At 41.2% G+C, this 21,120-nt stretch overlaps 1 non-coding gene and 1 pseudogene across 1 annotated transcript; one reads left to right on the top strand and one right to left on the bottom strand.

Moving 5' to 3' along the window:
* Positions 1 to 9,049: 9,049 nt before the first annotated feature.
* Positions 9,050 to 9,117, top strand: LOC147921596 (small nucleolar RNA R71; annotated as a pseudogene).
* An 8,611-nt stretch (positions 9,118 to 17,728) lies between these two features.
* LOC147921595 (small nucleolar RNA R71) lies at positions 17,729 to 17,835 on the bottom strand. The gene has a single exon (XR_015589890.1). It is a non-coding gene; the product is annotated as a small nucleolar RNA R71 (small nucleolar RNA).
* Positions 17,836 to 21,120: the final 3,285 nt, after the last annotated feature.

Here is a 21,120-nt window from a genome sequence, read left to right as displayed (position 1 = left end):
TGCCTACGCTTTGCGGCAGTTGCGGAAGCATGAGCAATTATTGTACTCATGACTTGGAGATGGGTGCTGTAGTTTTTGCCCTGAAGATTTGGAGATCTTATCTTTATGGTGCAAAGGTACAGGTGTTCACAGTTCATAAGAGCCTGAAGTATATATTCACTCAACCTGAGCTGAACTTGAGGCAGAGGCGGTGGATGGAGCTGGTGGTGGATTATGATCTGGAGATAGCTTATCACCCTGGTAACGCTAACCTGGTTGCAGATGCTTTGAGTCGGAAGAGGGCAGCTTCGGCTCAGGAGCAGAATATGGATTCTCTGGTAGGAGAGATCAGTGCTTTGAGTTTGTGTGCGGTTTCTCAGGAGCCGTTGGGTTTGGTTGCTGCTGATAGAGCGGATCTGCTGAGCAGAGTGCGTTTGGCTCAGGAGAATGATTTGGGGCTGGTGAATACCTCTAAGGCTGGTGACTCTGAGTATCAGGTCTCAGCTAATGGTACTATTTTGGTACGTGGGCGGATTTGTGTGCCTAAGAATGAGGAGTTGAGGCAGGAGATCCTGAGAGAGGCTCATGCGAGCATGTTCTCTATTCATCCAGGAGCGACTAAGATGTACCGTGATCTCAAGAGGTATAATCACTGGATCGGGATGAAGAAGGACGTGGCTAGTTGGGTTGCGAGGTGCGACGTGTGTCAGTTTGTGAAGGCTGAGCATCAGGTACCAGGTGGATTACTGAAGAGTCTTCTCATTCCAGAGTGGAAGTGGGATATGATTACTATGGACTTCTGAAACGAGTTCCTGGTTTTGTGTGTGTGTGAAATGGAATGTGAATGAATGATGTGATGATGATGATGAACAATGGTGAAAGCAGGGTGTTTCAATTCCCCTTATGCAATTGTAGTACAAGAGGTATCAATCCTAAATGAGTGAATGCAAGCAATCAAGGTGTGCAATACTTGTCTAAGTTAAGCCAATTATAGAGGGTGTTTGTCACTAACAACCTATTGCAGAATGTAAAATGCTTAATGTAAAAGCTGAATGGACAAGATACTAAATGTAATGGAACAGAATGATTATGGCAATAATGAAACTAGAATAGAGATCAAACTATAGTAATGCAGGTAATGAGCTAATGCAAGGAAAGTAATGAACAGGAAACTAAATGAATGCAACAGAAATGCAACTAGAATGAAATAAGAAACGACATGACAGACACAAATCATAAACAAGAGTTCTGGGAATGAACTCGAGCAAGCACTCGATCGAGTGTAGATCGAGTGCAGGGTCGAGCTGGACAAAAACGTAAAATAAAGCAATGCAAACAAAACAGAGCAAGACAAAAGTAAATCAAACAACGATCAAACAACATAATTTAGACTAGAAAATCAATAGACAAGGAAGGTCTTAGGGATGGATTCATGGGCTGAACTTAGATTGTGGTTATCTAACTTGATCAACAAACCTCAATCAACATGAGCTAATCTCTAGACATTAATCTCTAAGAACATGTTAATCCACTCTCATGGCAAAAACAATCAAGCTCATATATTTCTAGACTTGTTCTCACAAAGTAAAGAATCTATACAAGCAAGCATTAAGCAATATGTCAAGAATCAAACAAGACTTCTAATCTCTTAGCAAGCCTAAGGATAATATCTATATCTAGCCTTATCTATGCACCTTAGACATTGGTGTGATGCTAAGAAGCTTGAGATCAAACCCTACCCTCTCAGTTATAGGATCAGCATTAGGAACATCTAGCCTAGAAGAGATCTACAACAATCAAGCTTGACCAAATCAAATAACCACAACATCCATCCAGCCTAAACCATCCCTAAGAGCTAAGGAAACTACTCACAATCACACATGATGAACAGCAAAGTCATAAACCCAGAAAAACACGAAACTTGCATGATTAGAAAGATAAAACAGAGATCTACAATATTGGAGAAGGAATCAAACTCGAATTCTTGATACTTTGAAAGTTATGAAACAAACAAGTATGAAGAATCTTGTGTTTTTTCCTTCAAAAGAGGTACAAGATCTAAGAAAATAAAAGTGCAAAAAACATAAATTCCCAAAAGGGTAAAATACTAGGTTTGAGAATATCTAAAAAGCTGCTCTCCTGGTGGCTGCAGGGTACAAGGTCCTTAAATAGGAAAAATGTGGAGAGGCCCTAAAAATGCTAAAAGACAAAATAGCCAGGCGGCTCGGCCAACTCGACCCGGTGCTCGGTCGAGTTGGGTTTTCTTGTGCTCCTTCCACTCGGTCGAGTCACTCTCAGCACACGGTCGAGTGTCCTGTCGAGTGGGCAGTCGAGTGGGACTCCGGACCTTGGTTCTCCAGCCTTAACTCCTTTGCTTTCTCCTCAGGATTGCTTCACTTCTCCTCAGCATTGCTTCCATGCTCCTTAGGCTCCAAAATCACCTGTTTATGCAAGAAAAGATGCAAATGCAATGCAACTACATTCTAATGCAAGAACAATCCTAAAACTATGCAATAATGGTCAAAAAGGATAGCAAAGGATGAAAAAGATGTGAATATAAAACAGGGTAAAATATATGAACATCAACACCCCCAAACTTAGTCGTTGCTTGCCCTCAAACAAATAAACAAGACATAAGAAGGTAGGTGAGGGTTGAAAGTGGGATCTCAGCTCCTAAAGCTTGCAAATAAACCAGCTAGAATCAATGTCCAAGTTACTAGTACTATGATGCAAGTTGAATGAACTGTACTTAAAGACTTTAGACAAACCTATCACAACCTTTACTGATTTGAGGCTTAGATGTCCACATGCATTCAAATCAACCATTTCCTTTAACATTCATTTAATCAAGAACATGGATCAATCTTATGCAATGCTTTAAACTCATTTGGCTTGGAAATAAAGGTTTAGAGACAATGATGGTCTCTGTTTAGAGTGGGGCTTATCAATATCAAGGTTCTCTCATAAAAAATGGATTGAGCTTTAGAAGAATGCTAAAGGTAAGAACACTTAGACACATACAAGAACAAAACCTTGTCTACCCAAAAGTAACCCAAGTGTTTGATCCTATCATTCTAAACCCAAATGATCCTAGTTCTACCCTTTATCTTCTTCTCTTCTCAAATACCCTTTTCTCTTTTGTTTTCAAGCCTTAGGAGAGGTTTCTTTCTTATTGCTATGGTTCCCTTTTATTCTTATTTCTTAAGACATAAAAGCATTTTGCTATACTCCTCTTTTCTTTCTTTCTTATCTTTGACTAGAACCATTTTTTCACAAATCTTATACTTCCCATTCTTTTACTAGAACTTTACTTAAACACATTCCCTCCTAAAGACTTTAACCTTTTCTTTCTTTCTTTCTTTTTTTTTTCTTCTTTTCTTTTTCACAACAACCAAGTCCCAAACCCAACAATTAAAGCACCTAGTCCTATCTAGTTTGAAAATTGCAAACTAGAACTACACAAGGCAATATTCTTGTCAGTTCAAACCTAACACTTTCTACCAAGCTCAATCCCAAAATAGGCCTTACACACTCAAGAATAAACATGGCTTGAAAGAAGGGTTGGTTAATGGTATTGGAAACTGATTTTAATGATTCAATCAGCTACTTGGATCAACAAGAGTGGTAAAAAGGAGAAAGATGATCCAAATATGTATATGGTATCCATGAGTTTAAAGCAATGCACAAACTGATAATTACAAGTCAATATTAGGTTCATATAAATAGGAAATGGCATCAAATCACAACATGCTTCAATTTAGACCAAATGCAATGCAGGAATTCAAGGCTTGGTTCAATCTTATGCTTCTAACTACTCAACTAGCATCAAAGTACTATTAACTTGGGCATTGATCCTAGTTTAGTGAATTAAACAAGCTAACAAGGCAAAAGTCATCATAGATCCCTAATGCAAAAAATTAACAGTCCTACATGAAACATGTTAAACAAGATGCTATTATGCAATGCAAACTACATGAACACTCTTTTTATAAAGATTTTTGCAAAATCTTTCAAATTTTTAGGGTTTTTCTATGCCTTAGATGCTATGCAAATACTAACATGATGATGCTAAAAATTTGAAATAAGAAAACAAAACACAACATCAAATGCTATCTCAAACCCTCCCCCAAACTTAAATCACACAGTCCTCTGTGGGAAAGAAATTTGTTAGAGGATTCAAGACTAAAAACAAAACACAACATCAAATGCAATAGTATTTACAAGGAAGGTGATAGTGGTACCTCATTGATTCTGGAAGAAGCTGTCCACATTCTCATACATGCTCTCATAAGTGTAGTTGAGGTCTGGTTGGTGACTTTGAGGGGGAAATGGAGTCAACTCGACGATGGCAATCGACTGGCACTCGGTCGAGTGGGGGGGGTCGAGTTGGACTGCGAGTCCCAAAATGTTGACCTTTCTGCTGGTAGAACTGCTGCAGGAGTGCTGGATCCATGAAGTACTGAGGTGGGATGGGTGGGTAACTTGGATAGCCTGGAAATGCTACTGGAACTGGGAAGCCATGAGAAGTTCTGGGTTGGGACTCGGTCGAGTGCATCTGGGGTGCTCGGTCGAGTGGTTGCTCGAGTGAACCGGTCGAGTGCCTCGCAAATGGTTGTTCTCGGCTACTTGCACTTCTCTTCCTCTGAATTAGCTCGTACATTGAAGCTCTAGCTGGTTCCACAGGGTTCTCAGCTCTTGAAAGTGCTCTAGTTGAGCTACACCTCGTCAACGGGCTAGATGGTGTTGGTGAAGAATTTCCACTCTTCAACTCAGCAATCTCCTTCTTTAAACCCTTGATTGACTTGGCCATATTGCCCACCTTCTTCTTTAGCTTCTCAAATTTCTTCCCATGCCATTTGTTCCACTTTTGTAGGAGTGTTAACCTCTTGCTAGTTTCTCTCACTCCTCTACTATCTCTTGGGTTAGGTTCATAATCCTCAAAGTAAAACTGCTCCTCCCCATCAGTCATTTGTACATCTCCAGCTTCATCAACTCTAACTTGAGCTGTCCCATCAAAGAAGTGCTCATCAGCTGGCCAAAAGTCAATGTTTGCTCCTTCTTGTATGGTGGTGAGCTGTTGATTCGGTAGGACAAGTTGTCTTTTCACAATTGTTGGAAGCTCAAAGTTGAAAATGTGATTTCCTTGATGCATCTCCTTAGCTAGTATGAGAGTGGAGGTGAGGTAGTTTGCATTTATCCATCTTGGCAAGACCTTCTCTCCTCTAAGTGGGACCTTAGCAGCTTGTAGTATTGGAGTAATGATGCCTCCAATGGTTAGGGCCCCTCTTGAACCTTTGTTTTGTAGCTTGCCTACCCAACTTCTCAAGTAGATCATGTGATCAATGAGCACCATTGCAAGATCAGTGCCTTCTTTGCTCCCAAGGATGATGCTTCCATCCCTTGCTTCAAGAATGATGCTATTAAGTGCCACATCAATCATCTTCAGCTCACCTTCATTCAAGTTTCCAGTTTCCTTCCTAGCAAAGAAGGTGTTTGCTAAGGCCTTGTGGAAGTACCTTAGGACTGGGATCCTTATCTTGGAACTCTTGCTCTTTGAAGATGAGTAAGTGACATTGTCACCAATGGTTTCCCAAATGGCATAGAGCTCTTCTCTTGGTATCTCCATGCTCCTCTCACTACCAACTTCAAAGCCAAAGATGTTAGCTATCTTCTTCAATGAAATCTCATACTTCTTCCCCTTGATGGTGAAAGCAACATGACCATGTCCAAACTCCTTGTCCTTCCTTGAATAGCAATGCATCTTGACTGTGGCTAGAAACTCACAACTTTCTTCTTTATACCCCTCCATGCAAAGCCCCATAAACTTGGTTAGGCTGCACTTCTCAAAGAGATATTCTACATCTTCATCAATGCCTAGCTTTTTCATGGTTTCCTTGTGAGGGTATCTAGTCCCCAAGAACTGCATCCTCAAGAAGGCTTCATAAAGCTGTCTCTTAGTCAAACCACAAGATTCTGCTTCACCATCATCTTCTCCCTCTTCTTCTTCATCTTCTTCTTCACTCTCACTTTCAACCTCCTCTTGTTCAACTGCTGGCCTCTTCCCCTTAGCCTTGTGTCTCCTTATGTGCTCCCTAAGAGGTAAATCCATCTCTTCTTCACTCTCAGTTCGCTCAGGGTCCTCCTCAGCTGACTGGTTTCTGACATTCGGTGCTTCACTCGACCGCCTACTCGGACCACCACTCGGTCGAGTGCATGCTCGAGTGGTTGGTCGAGTGGTTCTTCCAGCTTCTCCTCTTGAAACAAGGCGAGCATCACGACGATCCAGGGAGATTTCAGCCGCTTGTTGAGACTTCCTAGTAATTTTTGAAGACATTTACGAATAGAACTGAAAGAAATAGACTCAAAACTTAAAGTTAATAGGTTAGTGACCCAAAAACTAAAAGAGCTAAGCTTGAGCAAAAAGATGAACTTTGAGAGAGATTTTAAACTTGACTTTAACTTGCTTTAAGCAATGAGAGAGTGTGAGAGATACATGATCGAATCAAGCTCTATTTAAAGAAGTTAAGGGGACAAGGAGACAAGGGTGGAGAGTCCATACCATTCAAATTTGAAATGGGAATCTTTGACCTGCTTTTTGCTGCCACTCGACCCCACACTCGACTGCAAGTGGTCGAGCTCTTTGACTAAATTTTGAAATTTCAAAATTTTCTTCTTTTTCTCCCTCCACTCGATCATTAAGGAGAAATGGGAATCGAGTGGGCCTTGGTTGCTTGTCAGCTCGGTCGAGTACCTCTCGTGGGCTGGTCGAGTGAGCTTGTGAGCCTACTTCCCCAAGTCCAAATCTCTCCATATCCATCTACACTTTCTTTAAAAAGCCTGCCCAACACAAACATAAAAGAAAACAAATCAAAATTACAAGGAAAATAAAGCATATGTACAATGATACCTTAGGGACTTCCTCCCTAGTGAGCTTGTTTAGAGTCACTAAGCTTGACTTTTGATGCCTTTTCAGGCTTGATTTAGATACCAAGGAGGTGATGAAATCCTCCCTGGCACCTCTTGATCACTGAGAAGTTGATTCTTGATCACTTCACCCTTAACACACAAACCATATTTCTTCTTAATTTTGAGCCTTGGTCTTGCCTTCCTCAAAGATCTCTTGTTTAGCTTGACTTGGAGATCCTTCACAAATTCAGTCAGCTTTTGAACTGAACCCTTGAGCTTTTCCATTGATTCCTCTTGTAAAGAGAGCTTATCCCTTGGAGTTGCCACTTCACTTAAAACTTCATGACCTTCTTTGTCCTTGATAGTGGAAGGTTGATCATCAATGGTGGGTAGGTTGGTTGGGTTATAGATTTTAAACTTCATGGTTATCTCCTCAGCAATGTTCAAGGTCACAAGACCTTCCTTAACATCTATAACAGCTCCAACAGTGGCTAAGAATGGCCTCCCTAGAATGATAGGATCTTCAGGCTCCTTATCCATCTCTAGAACCACAAAATCTGTATGAATTCTTGCCTTTCCTATCTTGACTGGAATGTTTTCCAGCTTACCAACCACATCCTTGTTTGACCCATCAGCTAGGCATATGTGAAGGTTGGTGGACTTGAAGTCAGTGTGCCCAAGCTTTTGTGCTATAAAGTAGGGCATCACACTGATAGATGCTCCCAAGTCACATAAACACTGGTTGTAGTGAAAATAGCTAAGTGAGCAAGGCAGATAGAATGGACCTACATCCTCAAGTTTAATTGGGATGATAACCCCTCCAAGGTCCTCAAGATCCTTCTCATCCTGAGCATGAGCATTTTTCTTTGACAATTCAAGCAAAAAATCCTTATAGAGAGGATATGGATCATACTGTTCCAAGGCAGGTCCTCTCTCTTCTTCTTGGTAAGCAATGATAACTTCTTTTATGGCTATCACTTCCTTTTTCTCAATCACAACTTCTTCCTTCAAAGCTTTCACTTCCTCTTGTTGCAAAGCCATCATTTCTTTTTTCTCAATGATCTCCCTTAGTTCCTTAAGCTTCTGTGCCTTGAAACGCCCTGGGAATGGTAGTGGAGGCTTGTAAGGAGGAGGAATGAACTTAATGGGCTTATCAGCTTTGGAGATTTCAGCTCGATCAGTCACTCGATCACCCACTCGATCGTGTGTGTGTTCAAGTGGTGGGTCGAGTTCACTGCCGGATTTAGTTTGCTTTACAAATACTTCACTCTGGGCTTCAACAAATGATGAATCCTCCCCAGCTTGGACTTCACTGTCCCCAGTGACAGTTTCCTCATAAACGTGAATGGCTTTGGCTGTGAACTCCCTTGGATTTTGAATAGCTTTTCCAGGGAGTTGGGTGGGTTTTGGAGCTGAAGTAGATGCTATATTGCTCTCCATATACTTCACTCTTGAGTTCAGACCTTCAAACTTCATATTGAGATAATTATACTGTGATGTTAACCTTTGACTCAACTCAGCAAATTGTTTAGCCTCCTCAAGGTTTCCATTGGCTTTCCCAACCAACAATTGTTGCATCATAGCTCTTAAGTCTTGTTCCTGGTCTTGGTTATTCTGAAACCCTGGTGGGGGACACAATTGGGGCTGGAACACCTATTGTTGCTGCTTTGGTATATAGTTTTGTTGCTGTTGAGGCTGTTGAGGCTATTGAGGAGGGTAGAATTGAGCTTGTGGGTTAGCCACATTGTTACTCCTATAAGAGAGATTGTTATTCTTGAATCCTCCTTGGTTGTAACCTTTGAATCCTCCCTGGTTTTTCATGTAGCACAACTCAGCAAACTCCCTATCTCCTTCTTGGACTGGAACCTCTTCTTCACCAATGAAGTGAATGGTCTTTGATTGGCTTAGGAGAATCTTGTCAAGCTTCTCATTGACCATCTTTAAATCTTTCTTGTATTTGTCCTCTTGATCAGTGGAGGTGATCCTTATGGTTCTATCATAATCTTCATTATAATTACCATCTGATTGAGCAAGATTCTCTACCAACTCCCAGCCTTCTTCCACATTCTTGTTGAAAAAGTTTCCATTGGAGGCTGTATCAAGTAGCATTCTAATCTTGGGTAGAACTCCTCTGTACAAAGTGCTTAGCAAAGACTCATTGCTGAATCCATGGTGGGGACACTTAGTTTGAAATTCTTTAAATCTCTCCCATGCCTCACAAAAGCTGAGATTTCATTCCTCAACCTAGCAGTCCTTGCATTGGAGAAGAACTTGGCCAGAAAAGCTTTCTTGCAAGCATCCCATGTGGTTATTGCTCCAGTAGGAAGAGTCTTCTCCCAGAGAAGAGCTTTGTCTCCAAGGGAAAATGGGAATAGCCTTAACTTGAAGCCATCTTCACTCACTCCATTGATTTTTGTGAGTCCACATATCCTGTCAAACTCATCAAGGTGATCTAGAGGATCCTCCATTGGCAACCCATGAAATTTGTTGGCTTGTATCATAGAGATCAATCCACTCTTGATCTCATAATTATTATTGGCCACAGCAGGAGGCACAATACCAGTTCTTCAGTTGTGTGTGTTAGGTGCATCCCCAGCACCAATGTGTCTAGGTCTTTGATCATGGTTATCTTGTTGCTCCATGATTACTTAATCCTCTTGTTCTTGTACTACTCTTCTTCTCTGATGTCTCAAACCCCTTGGTGGCCTGTTGATGTTGTCAAGAAGTCCTTGGAGATTGTGATTACCCTTTGACCTTGTTTGCATCAACAACCAGATTGGCAACTCGGACAGGCACTCGGTCGAGCACAGGCTTGAGTGGACGATCGAGCTGACTGAAAGGAGAAGTGCAAATATACTTGGTACGTGGCTCGATCACTCACTCGATCAGCACTCGATCGGGTGTGAGCTCGAGTTGATGGTCGAGTGGTACCTGATATGCAACACAGACAAACAGAGGAAAAATTCGAGATTAGTAATGAACTAGTGATTGAAAGAACTTAATCTTAGTCTAATATTGACCCTAATTGTCACTAATAAACACTCAAATGGGCAACGACGCCAAATTGAAACGAGTTTCTGGTTTTGTGTGTGTGTGAAATGGAATGTGAATGAATGATGTGATGATGATGATGAACAATGGTGTAAGCAGGGTGTTTCAATTCCCCTTATGCAATTGTAGTATAAGAGGTATCAATCCTAAATGAGTGAATGCAAGCAATCAAGGTGTGCAATACTTGTCTAAGTTAAGCCAATTATAGAGGGTGTTTGTCACTAACAACCTATTGCAGAATGTAAAATGCTTAATGTAAAAGCTGAATGGACAAGATACTAAATGTAATAGAACAGAATGATTATGACAATAATGAAACTAGAATAGAGATCAAACTATAGTAATGCAGGTAATGAGCTAATGCAAGGAAAGTAATGAACAGGAAACTAAATGAATGCAACAGAAATGCAACTAGAATGAAATAAGAAACGAGACAGGATAGACACAAATCATAAACAAGAGTTCTGGGAATGAACTCGAGCAAGGAATGAACTCGAGCAAGCACTCGATCGAGTGTAGATCGAGTGCAGGGTCGAGCTGGACAAAAACGTAAAATAAAGCAATGCAAACAAAACAGAGCAAGACAAAAGTAAATCAAACAACGATCAAACAACATAATTTAGACTAGAAAATCAATAGACAAGGAAGGTCTTAGGGATGGATTCATGGGCTGAACTTAGATTGTGGTTATCTAACTTGATCAACAAACCTCAATCAACATGAGCTAATCTCTAGACATTAATCTCTAAGAACATGTTAATCCACTCTCATGGCAAAAATAATCAAGCTCATATATTTCTAGACTTGTTCTCACAAAGTAAAGAATCTATACAAGCAAGCATTAAGCAATATGTCAAGAATCAAACAAGATCTAGCCTAATGATAATCTTTAGATCTAGCCTTATCTATGCACCTTAGACATTGGTGTGATGCTAAGAAGCTTGAGATCAAACCCTACCCTCTCAGTTATAGGATCAGCATTAAGAACATCTAGCCTATAAGAGATCTACAACAATCAAGCTTGACCAAATCAAATAACCACAACATCCATCCAGCCTAAACAATCCCTAAGAGCTAAGGAAACTACTCACAATCACACATGATGAACAGCAAAGTCATAAACCCAGAAAAACACGAAACTTGCATGATTAGAAAGATAAAACAGAGATCTACAATATTGGAGAAGGAATCAAACTCGAATTCTTGATATTTTGAAAGTTATGAAACAAACAAGTATGAAGAATCTTGTGTTTTTTCCTTCAAAAGAGGTACAAGATCTAAGAAAATAAAAGTGCAAAAAGCATAAATTCCCAAAAGGGTAAAATACTAGGTTTGAGAATATCTAAAAAGCTGCTCTCCTGGTGGCTGCAGGGTACAATGTCCTTAAATAGGAAAAAGGAGGGGAAGCCCTAAAAATGCTAAAAGACAAAATAGCAAGGCGGCTCGGCCAACTCGACCCGGTGCTCGGTCGAGTTTGTTTTTTTTGTGCTCCTTCCACTCGGTCGAGTCACTCTCAGCATACAGTCGAGTGTCTTGTCGAGTGGGCAGTCGAGTGGGACTCCGGACCTTGGTTCTCCAGCCTTAACTCCTTTGCTTTCTCCTCAGGATTGTTTCACTTCTCCTCAGCATTGCTTCCATGCTCCTTAGGCTCCAAAATCACCTGTTTATGCAAGAAAAGATGCAAATGCAATGCAACTACACTCTAATGCAAGAACAATCCTAAAACTATGCAATAATGGTCAAAAAGGATAGCAAAGGATGAAAAAGATGTGAATATATTAAGGGAAAACAGGGTAAAATATATGAACATCAACTTCGTGGTAGGTTTGCCAGTGTCCAGGATGTTTGATGCTATTTGGGTCATTATGGACCGGTTGACTAAGTCGGCACATTTTCTGTCCATTAAGAACACTGATGGAGCAGCGGTCTTGGCAAAGAAGTATGTAAAGGAGATAGTCAGGTTGCATGGGGTGCCAGCGAGCATTGTGTCTGATAGGGATTCCAATTTCACTTCGGTGTTATGGAGGGCATTTCAGGGAGAGATTGGCACTAAGGTGCATATGAGTACAGCGTATCATCCCTAGACAGATGGATCGTCAGAGAGGACGATCCAGACGTTGGAGGATTTGCTGAGGATGTGTGTGTTGGATTGGGGTGGCCATTGGGCAGATCACCTTAGCTTGGTAGAGTTTGCTTACAACAATAGTTACCAGGCGAGTATAGGGCATGGCTCTTTATGAGGCTTTGTATGGGAAGCCGTGTCGTACACCGTTATGCTGGACTCAGGTGGGAGAGAGGAGCATGTACGGAGTGGATTTTGTTCAGGAGACCTCGGAGAAGATTTGGGTTCTCAAGCTGAACATGAAGGAAGCTCATTCTCGGCGGAGGAGTTATGCCGATAGGACATTGTGTTGTCTTACGCGAGCCACGGGAAGAAAACCTGGATAGGGATAGGACTTAGACGTGTTCAGAATTGTTTGCTCGCGACTCTTGGGGTACTTTGGTTCTCCTAGTACCGTCATATTCTAGGACTTTGTGGCTTGAGAGTATGATGGGTATATCGACTTCGGATGACGATCCGGGGATGCAGTGTAGGGTGGAAACCCGAGAGACGAGTATTAGACTTCTTTATATATTATGGCATGCAGGCTTAGGCCCGATGAGGAGCCAATATTATAGCATGTGGGCTTAGGCCCGATGAGGAGCCAATATTATGGCGTGCAGGCTTCGGCCTGATGAGGAGCCAATAAAAACTCAATGTTTAGGCCTATGAGAAAAGGAAAGTCCAAAAGTCAAGAGCAAATAATTCCTAGAGCGTGAGTCTATCGCCTAGAGGTGACCTTTCGTAGACCGGTCGGAGGAGTGCGAACCGTGGAGACGGTTGCACGGGAGTCCTTGGCTGATGGTTGTTTGAGATTCAAGGACAAATCTAAATTGGTGGGGGAGAATTGTAACATCCGCGAACCGAAATCCCGGTTTGGGGATGTGCATTGGTCGATGCTGGAGGAGCATTGGTCGATGCTGGAAGAGCATCGGTCGATGCTGGAGAAGCAACGGTCGATGCAGGTTAAGTTTTCTGCGTTTTGACTTAAATTAAACGCTGCGTTGTGGGCAAAGGGAAAAAGAAAAACCTTTAAGTCGTATGTTTGTCTCATTCGACGAGTTTTAGCCGTTTTGAGAGAGGAAGGAAGAGAGAAAAGATTTCTAAGTGTTCTTGGTGAGTTTTGAGAGATTGGAGGCATTTCTGTAGAGATCTGTAGCTGAGATCGTTGTAGGAGCTTCCTAGGAGCGTGTTTTTGCTTGTTTGTGGATCAGAATCTTCTGTGGAAAAGGTAAGTGCATGACCATGGCTTATCTAAGCTGGAGATTCCTCTGATCTGTTAGTTTATGTGTTGTTAAGCTTGTTAGAATGTTATTTGAGGCGTTAGGAAGCTTTCTTGTGGCTTGGGATTGAGTCTTATGGTTGCAGGAACAAAGATCCGGCGAGAAGCTTCGAGGAAAACGATGCTCGGTATGTGCATCGGTCAATGCACTATGTGCGTCGGTCGATGATAGTGCGAGGACGGCGTGGATTGACCTATGAACATCGGTCGATGCCATCTGGAGGCGTCGGTCGATGCGATTAGGGTTTCCGCGTGATGTCGAGCATGCGTTGGTCGATGCAAGTGGAAGCATCAGTCGAGGCAAGTGAACCTTATGTCGACCGATGCATACCCAGTGTCGGTCAATGCTGTTCCCTGTTGGTGTCGGTCGATGCAAGCCTTGTGCCGGTCGATGCATAGTACAATTTGTTGTTGATTGTTGTTTGATGGTTAGAGTATCTCTATTGCTTGTATGTATAGTCCAGTAGATGGGAGGATTGCCTTAGTGAGAGTTTACAAAATACTCATGCATTGGAATTTGTGTTTATGGTGCAGGTAAAGGCAAAGTGTGATCGTGGAATCAAGGCAATGAAGAGGAGGATGTTCTAGGGACTCGATTTGATGTTGTTTGGCATTGCTAGGTTGTTAGAGTTGAGTCATTAGAAACATTGCTAGGTTGCTGGTTCCATGTTTTCTGATGATTGTCTATTGGATTATTGTTATATTTGATTATTGGTTATTATTTATTGGATATTTATTGGTATTGGATATTTCCGCTGTTGGTTGTGATTGTGGTTAGGTGTCTAGTGGGTATGAGACCAATAGTTGTAGTTTATTGTTATTTATTATTTAATTACTTATTATTTAAAAAAAAAAACGGGTCAGGTCGTTTCAGACCTTAAACAAGCGCTTATGGGAGGCAACCCATGGGGTTTGCACTGGCTTACCGTTTATTTTTTTATTTGTCTTAGGATTTTGGTTTTGTTTTTAGGATTTATTACTGTGAAATCACGTCTGGTGTTAAGTATTTTCAGGAACAGGTTCCAAACGCAGAAGATGCGAAATTTTCTTTTTGTTCTAGGAGCTTCAGATCGGTCGATCCTCCTTACAGATCGGTCGATCCCGTTGGTTTGCTGCGGGTATCTACGTTCAATAATGTTGCAGATCGGTTGATCCCATCCCGAGACCGATCGATCCCCACCCTTGCCAACACCACACCAACACCAGATGCGAGATCACCGGTTTTTGTTTCTTTTCCTTTTTTTTTTCTTTTTTCTTTTTTTTTTTTCATTTTTCTTATTTTCTTTGTGGGATTCATTCTTTTCTTGGTTTTGCTTTCACACCGGGACGGTGTGAAGTAAGTCAGGGGGAGGGGTGTCTCCAAGTTACTAATGTCGTTTTCTTTGGTTGTTTTATTTGAATTTTCTTTTTCTTTGAGTCTTTTTTATTTTCTAAAAAAAAAGAAGTATTGGGAAACTATGATCATCTCTAGGAATTTTTGCTTTGAACTAACACTCTTATGATTGCTCTAGTACTTTTGATTTTTGAATGAAGCTTGGAAAGAACATGAGCATAATCAACACGCCCCAAAAGACCCTCACCGACGAGAACAAGAAGTTGATCCTGCGTTGCCTCTAGCTTCGAAAGGACTTAACCGGATTTAACTTCTTGCCTTGGGACTTGGTATACATTGAACAAGACTCTTCCCTTCAAGCCTCACAAGACATGCATCTCCTCACATAGTATGCTTCCCCTCTCTCTTCCCTTCAATATTCTTAAAAAAAAAACAGAAAAAAGAGAAAAGAAGAAGAATAGGATATAGGTAATAAAGAAGTGAACAGAGGTGATGTTCATATATTTCACCCTGTTTTCCCTTAATATATTCACATCTTTTGCATCTTTTGCTATCCATTTTGATCATTATTGCATAGCTTTAGGACTGTTCTTGCATTAGAGTTTAGTTGCATTGCATTTGCATCTTTTCATGCATAAACAGGTGATTTTGGAGCTTAAGGAGCATGGAAGCAATGCTCAGGAGAAGTGAAGCAATCATGAGGAGAAAGCAAGAGAGCTAAGGCTGAAGAACCAAGATCCGGAGTCCAACTCGACTGCCCACTCGACCAGACACTCGACCGTGTGCTGAGAGGGACTCGACCGAGTGGGAGGAGCACAAGAGGAGCCAACTCGACCGGTCACTCGACCGAGCACCAGGTCTAGTTGGTCGAGCCGCCTGGCTATTTTGTCTTTTAGCGTTTTTAGGGCTTCCACTACTTTTTCTATATAAGGGCTTGTACCTGCAGCCACCAAAAGAGTCCAGCTTTTTAGAGAGTCAAAAACCTAGTTTTTACCTTTTTGGGAATTATTCCTTTTACATTTTTTTTTTTAGATCTTGTACCTCCTTGAAGGAGAAAAACAAAGAATTCTTGGATTTTGTTGGTTCCATAACTTTCAAGATATTAAGAATTCGTGTTTGATTCCTTCTTCAATATTGTAGATCTTTGCTTTATCTATCTAATCATGCAAGTTTCATCATTTTCTTGGTTTATGACTTTGATGTTCATCATGTGTTCTTGTGAGTAGTTGCTTAGGATCTTGAGGATGGGTTAGGCTGGGCTGTGTTTGAGGTTTGTTTGATTTGGTCAAGATTGATTGTTCTAGATCTCTTCTAGGCTAGATGTTCTTAATGCTAATCCTATATCTGAGAGGGTAGGGTTTGATTTCAAGCCTCTTAGCATCACACCAATGTCTAAGGAGCATAGATAAGGCTAGATCTAGAGACTATCATTAGGCTTGCTAAGAGATTAGAAGTCTTGTTTGATTTTTGACATATTGCTTAATGCTTGCTTGTGTAGATTCTTTACTTTGTGAGAACAAGTCTAGAGATGCATGAGTTTGATTGTTTCTTGCCATGAGAGTGGATTAGACATGTCTTAGAAATATATGTCCAGAGATTAGCTCAAGTTGTTTGACATTTGTTGACCAAGTTAGATGACCTCAATCATAGTCCAGCCCATGAATCCCTCCTCAAGACCTTCCATGTTTATTGATTTCTTAGCTTAAATCCTGTTGTTTGATCTTTGTTTGATTCGTTTTGGTATTGCTCTGTTTTTCTTGTGTTGCTCTGTTTTGCGTATTTGTCCAGCTCGATCCTGCACTCGATCAGCACTCGATCGAGTGCTTGCTCGAGTTCCAACCCAGAACTTGTATTTATGATTTGTGTTTGTCCTGTTTCACCCTAGTTGCATTTCTGTTGCATTCATTTAGTATCCTGTTCATTACTTACCTTGCATTAGTTCAATACTTGCATTTCCATAGTTTCTATTTCTGTTTGTTATAATCACTCTGTTCCAGTTGCATTTAGCTCCTAGTTCTTGTAGTTTTACTTTCTGCACTTTACATTTCATAATAGGATTGTTAGTGACAAACATCCTTTACATCTGGCTTGACTTAGACTCATATGCACATCTTGATTGTTCACAAACACTCAGATTGGATTGACACCTCTTATACTACAATTGCATAAGGGGAATTGAAACACCCTTACATCCATTCATTCATAAGTCATCATTTCATACATCATTCACTACCAACCACAAAAATAGTCAGTTTCAATTTGGCGTCGTTGCCCATTTGAGTTTGTTTTGTGACATTTAGGATCATTATTAGTCTAAGATTAAGTTCGTTTACGGACTTGTGAAGTTACTGAACTCGAATCTTCCTTTGCTTGGCTGTCTTAAGTTTCAGGTACCCACTCGACCACCCACTCGACCACCACTCGACCGAGCCATGATCGAGCACCTGATCGAGTCAGAAGCCGGATCCAAATAGCCATTACTTCCCAGTTGACTCGACCACCCACTCGAGCCTGCGCTCGACCGTGTACCTGTTCGAGTCTTTAGTCGAGTTTGTTGATGCACACAAGGTCAAAAGGCAAAGACAGTCTTCAAAGGCCTATTGACAACATCCACAGGCTACAAAAGGGTTTGAGACATAAGCAAAGAAGAGTAGTTCAACAACAAGAAGAACAAGTAGTCATGGAGCAGAAAGATCACCATGATCATAGACCTATACACATTGGTGCTGGGGATGCACCTAACACACACAACCAAAGAGCTGGTATTGTGCCTCCTGCTGTGGCCAATAATAATTATGAAATAAAGAGTGGATTAATCTCCATGATACAAGCCAACAAATTTCATGGGTTGCCAATGGAGGATCCTCTAGATCACCTTGATGAGTTTGACAGAATATGTGGCCTCACAAAAATCAATGGAGTAAGTGAAGATGACTTCAAGTTAAGGCTATTCTCATTTTCCCTTGGAGACAAAGCTCATCTATGGGAGAAGACTCTTCCTACTGGAGCTATAACCACATGGGATGCATGCAAAAAAGCTTTTCTGGCCAAGTTCTTCTCCAATGCAAGGACTGCTAGATTAAGGAATGAAATTTCTGGGTTTGCTCAAAGGAATAATGAGAGTTTTTGTGAAGCTTGGGAGAGGTTTAAAGGATTCCAAACTCAGTGTCTTCACCATGGCTTCAGCAATGAGTCCCTTCTAAGCACTTTGTATAGAGGAGTGCTTCCCAAGATAAGAATGCTTCTTGATACAGCTTCAAATGGCAACTTCCTCAACAAGAATGTGGAAGAAGGATGGGAATTGGTTGAGAACCTTGCTCAGTCAGATGGTAATTATAATGAAGATTATGATAGAACCATGAGGATCCCCTCCACTGATCAGGAGGACAAATACAAGCAGGATTTAAAGATGGCCAATGAGAAACTTGACAAGATTCTCCTAAGCCAGTCAAAAACCATTCACTTCATTGGTGAAGAAGAAGCTCCAGTCCAGGAAGGAGATAGGGAGTTTGCTGAGTTCTGTTATATGCAGAACCAAGGAGGAGGATACAAAGGCTACAACCAAGGTGGAGGTTTCAAGCAGAACAACCTCTCCTATAGGAGCACCAATGTAGCCAACCCTCAAGACCAAGTCTATCCACCTCCTCAGCCTCAACAACAGCACAACTATGCACCAAAGCAGCAGCAACAAGTGTTCCAGCCCCAATTGTGTCCCCCACCAGGGTTTCAGACTAACCAAGGCCAGGAACAAGACCTAAGAGCAATGATACAACATCTGTTGATTGGGCAAACCAATGGAAAAATTGAGGAAGCCAAACAGTTTGCTGAGCTGAATCAAAGGTTAACATCACAATATAATGATCTCAATATGAAGTTTGAGGGACTTAACTCAAGAGTGGAGTATATGGAGAGCAATATAGCTCCAAAACCCACCCAACTCCCTGGAAAAGCAGTTCAAGACCCAAGGGAGTTTACTGCCAAAGCCATTCATCTCTTTGAAGAGGAAGTCACTGGGGATAGTGAAGATCAAGTTGGGGAGGATTGGTCATTTCTCAAAGTGAAGTTTGTGCAAAGCAGACTGACTCCGGTATTGCACTCGACCAGGTGCTCGAGCATGCACTCGACCGAGTGAGTGTTCGAGTGGCTAATCGAGCTGAAGAGTCAGAAGCTGTCAAGCCTGCTAAGTACATCCCTCCTGCTTACAAACCGCCTCTACCATTCCCAGGACGTTTCAAGGCACAGAAGCTTAAGGAATTAAGGGAAATCATTGAGAAAAAACAAATGTTGGCTTTGCAACAAAAGGAAGAGAAGACTTTGAAGGAAGTGGTTGTGATTGAGAAACAAGAAGAAGTGATGGTCATACAAGAAATCACCATTGCTTACCAAGAAGAAGAGAGAGGACCTGCCTTGGAACAGTATGATCCATATCCTCTCTATAAGGATTTTTTGCTTGATTTATCAAAGAAGAAGGCTCAAGCTCAAGACGAGAAAGATCTTGAAGACCTTGGAGGAGTAATCATCCCAATTAAGCTTAAGGATCCAAGTCCATTCTATCTACCTTGCACACTTAGCTATCTTCACTACAACCAGTGCTTATATGACTTGGGAGCATCTATCAGTGTGATGTCCTATTCTATAGCACAAAAGCTTGGGCACACTGACTTCAAGTCCACCAACCTTCATATATGCCTAGATGATGGTTCAAACAGAGATGTGGTTGGCAAATTGGAGAATATTCCAGTCAAGATAGGAAGAGCAAGGATTCATACAGATTTTGTGGTATTGGAGATGGACAAGGAACCTGAAGATCCTATCATCCTTGGGAGGCCATTCTTAGCCACAGTTGGAGCTGTTATTGGTGTTAAGGAAGGTCTTGTGACCTTGAACATTTCTGAGGATATAGCTATGAAGTTTAACATCTATAACCCAACCAACCTTCCTACCATTGATGATCAACCTTTTACTATCAAGGACAAAGGTGGTCATGAAGGTTTAAGTGAAGTGGCAACTCCAAAGAACAATCTCCCTCTTCAAGAAGATTCTGTGGAAAAGCTTAAGAGGTCAGTTCAAGAGTTGACTGGTATGGTTAAAGATCTCCAAGTCAAGCTAAACAAGAGGTCTTTGAGGAAAGCAATACCAAGGCTCAAAATCAAGAAGAAATATGGTTTGTGTGTTAAGGGTGAGGTGATCAAGGATCAGACTCACAATGATCAAGAAGTGCCAGGGAGGATTTCATCACCTCCTTGGTATCTAAACAAAGCCTAAGAAGGCAGCCAAAGTCAAGCTTAGTGACTCTAAACAAGCTCACTAGGGAGGAAGTCCCTAAGGTATCCATGTACATAATGTTTAAGGTTTTTGGTATTTTGATTTTTGTTTTGGTATTTTCATGATCAGGGAAGCAAGGGAGGCCAGATAGAAGAGGAAAAGAAGACTCGACAGCCAGCTCGACCCCCCCCCCCCCCCCCCACTCGAGAACGTACTCGACCGAGTCCCGGTCGATTCCCATCGTCGAGCTGCCCCAATCTCCACCTCCAAGTCGTCAACAAGACCCCAACTACACTTTTGACAGCATGCAAGAGGATGTGGACAGTTTCTTCTCCAATCATTGAGGTACCACTATCACCTTCCCTTGTAAATACCATAGCATTTGATGTTGTGTTTTGTTTTTAATCTTCAATCCTCTTACAAATTTCTTTCACACAGAGGACTGTGTGATTTAAGTTTGGGAGAGGGTTTGAGATAGCATTTGATGTTGTGTTTTGTTTTCTTATTTCAAATTTTTAGCATCATCATGTTAATACTTGCATAGCATCTAAGGCATAGAAAAACCCTAAAAATTTGAATTTTTTTGCAAAATTCTTTATAAAAAAAAGAGTGTTCATGTAGTTTGCATTGCATAGTAGCATCTTGTTTAGCATGTTTCATGTAGGATTGTATAATATTAGCATTAGGGATCTATGATGAGTTTTGCCTTGTTAGCTTGTTTAATTCACTAGACTAGGATCAATGCCCAAGTTAATAGTACTTTGATGCTAGTTGAGTGGTTAGAAGCATAAGATTGAACCAAGCCTTGAATTCCTGCATTGCATTTGGTCTAAATTGAAGCATGTTGTGATTTGATACCATTTCCTACTTATAAGAACTTAATATTGACTGTTAAATATCAATGTGTGCATTGCTTTAAACTCATGGATATCATATACATATTTGGATCATCTTTCTCCTTTTTACCACTCTTGTTGATCCAAGTAGCTGATTGAATCATTAAAATCAGTTTCCAATACCCTTAACCAACCCTTCTTTCAAGCCATGCTTATTCTTGAGTGTGTGAGGCCTTTTTGGGATTGAGCTTGGTAGAAAGTGTTAGGTTTGAACTGACAAGAATAATGCCTTGTGTAGTTCTAGTTTGCATTTTCCAAACTAGATAGGACTAGGTGATTTCATTATCGGGTTTGGGATTTGGTTGTT

This window comes from Camelina sativa, chromosome 18 (assembly GCF_030686135.1).
Source record: "Camelina sativa cultivar CO46 ecotype springtype chromosome 18, ASM3068613v1".
In the NCBI taxonomy this organism is placed as follows: domain Eukaryota; kingdom Viridiplantae; phylum Streptophyta; class Magnoliopsida; order Brassicales; family Brassicaceae; genus Camelina; species Camelina sativa.
Note: the sequence above shows the minus strand (reverse complement) of the source record. Positions and strands in the feature narration are given on the sequence as shown.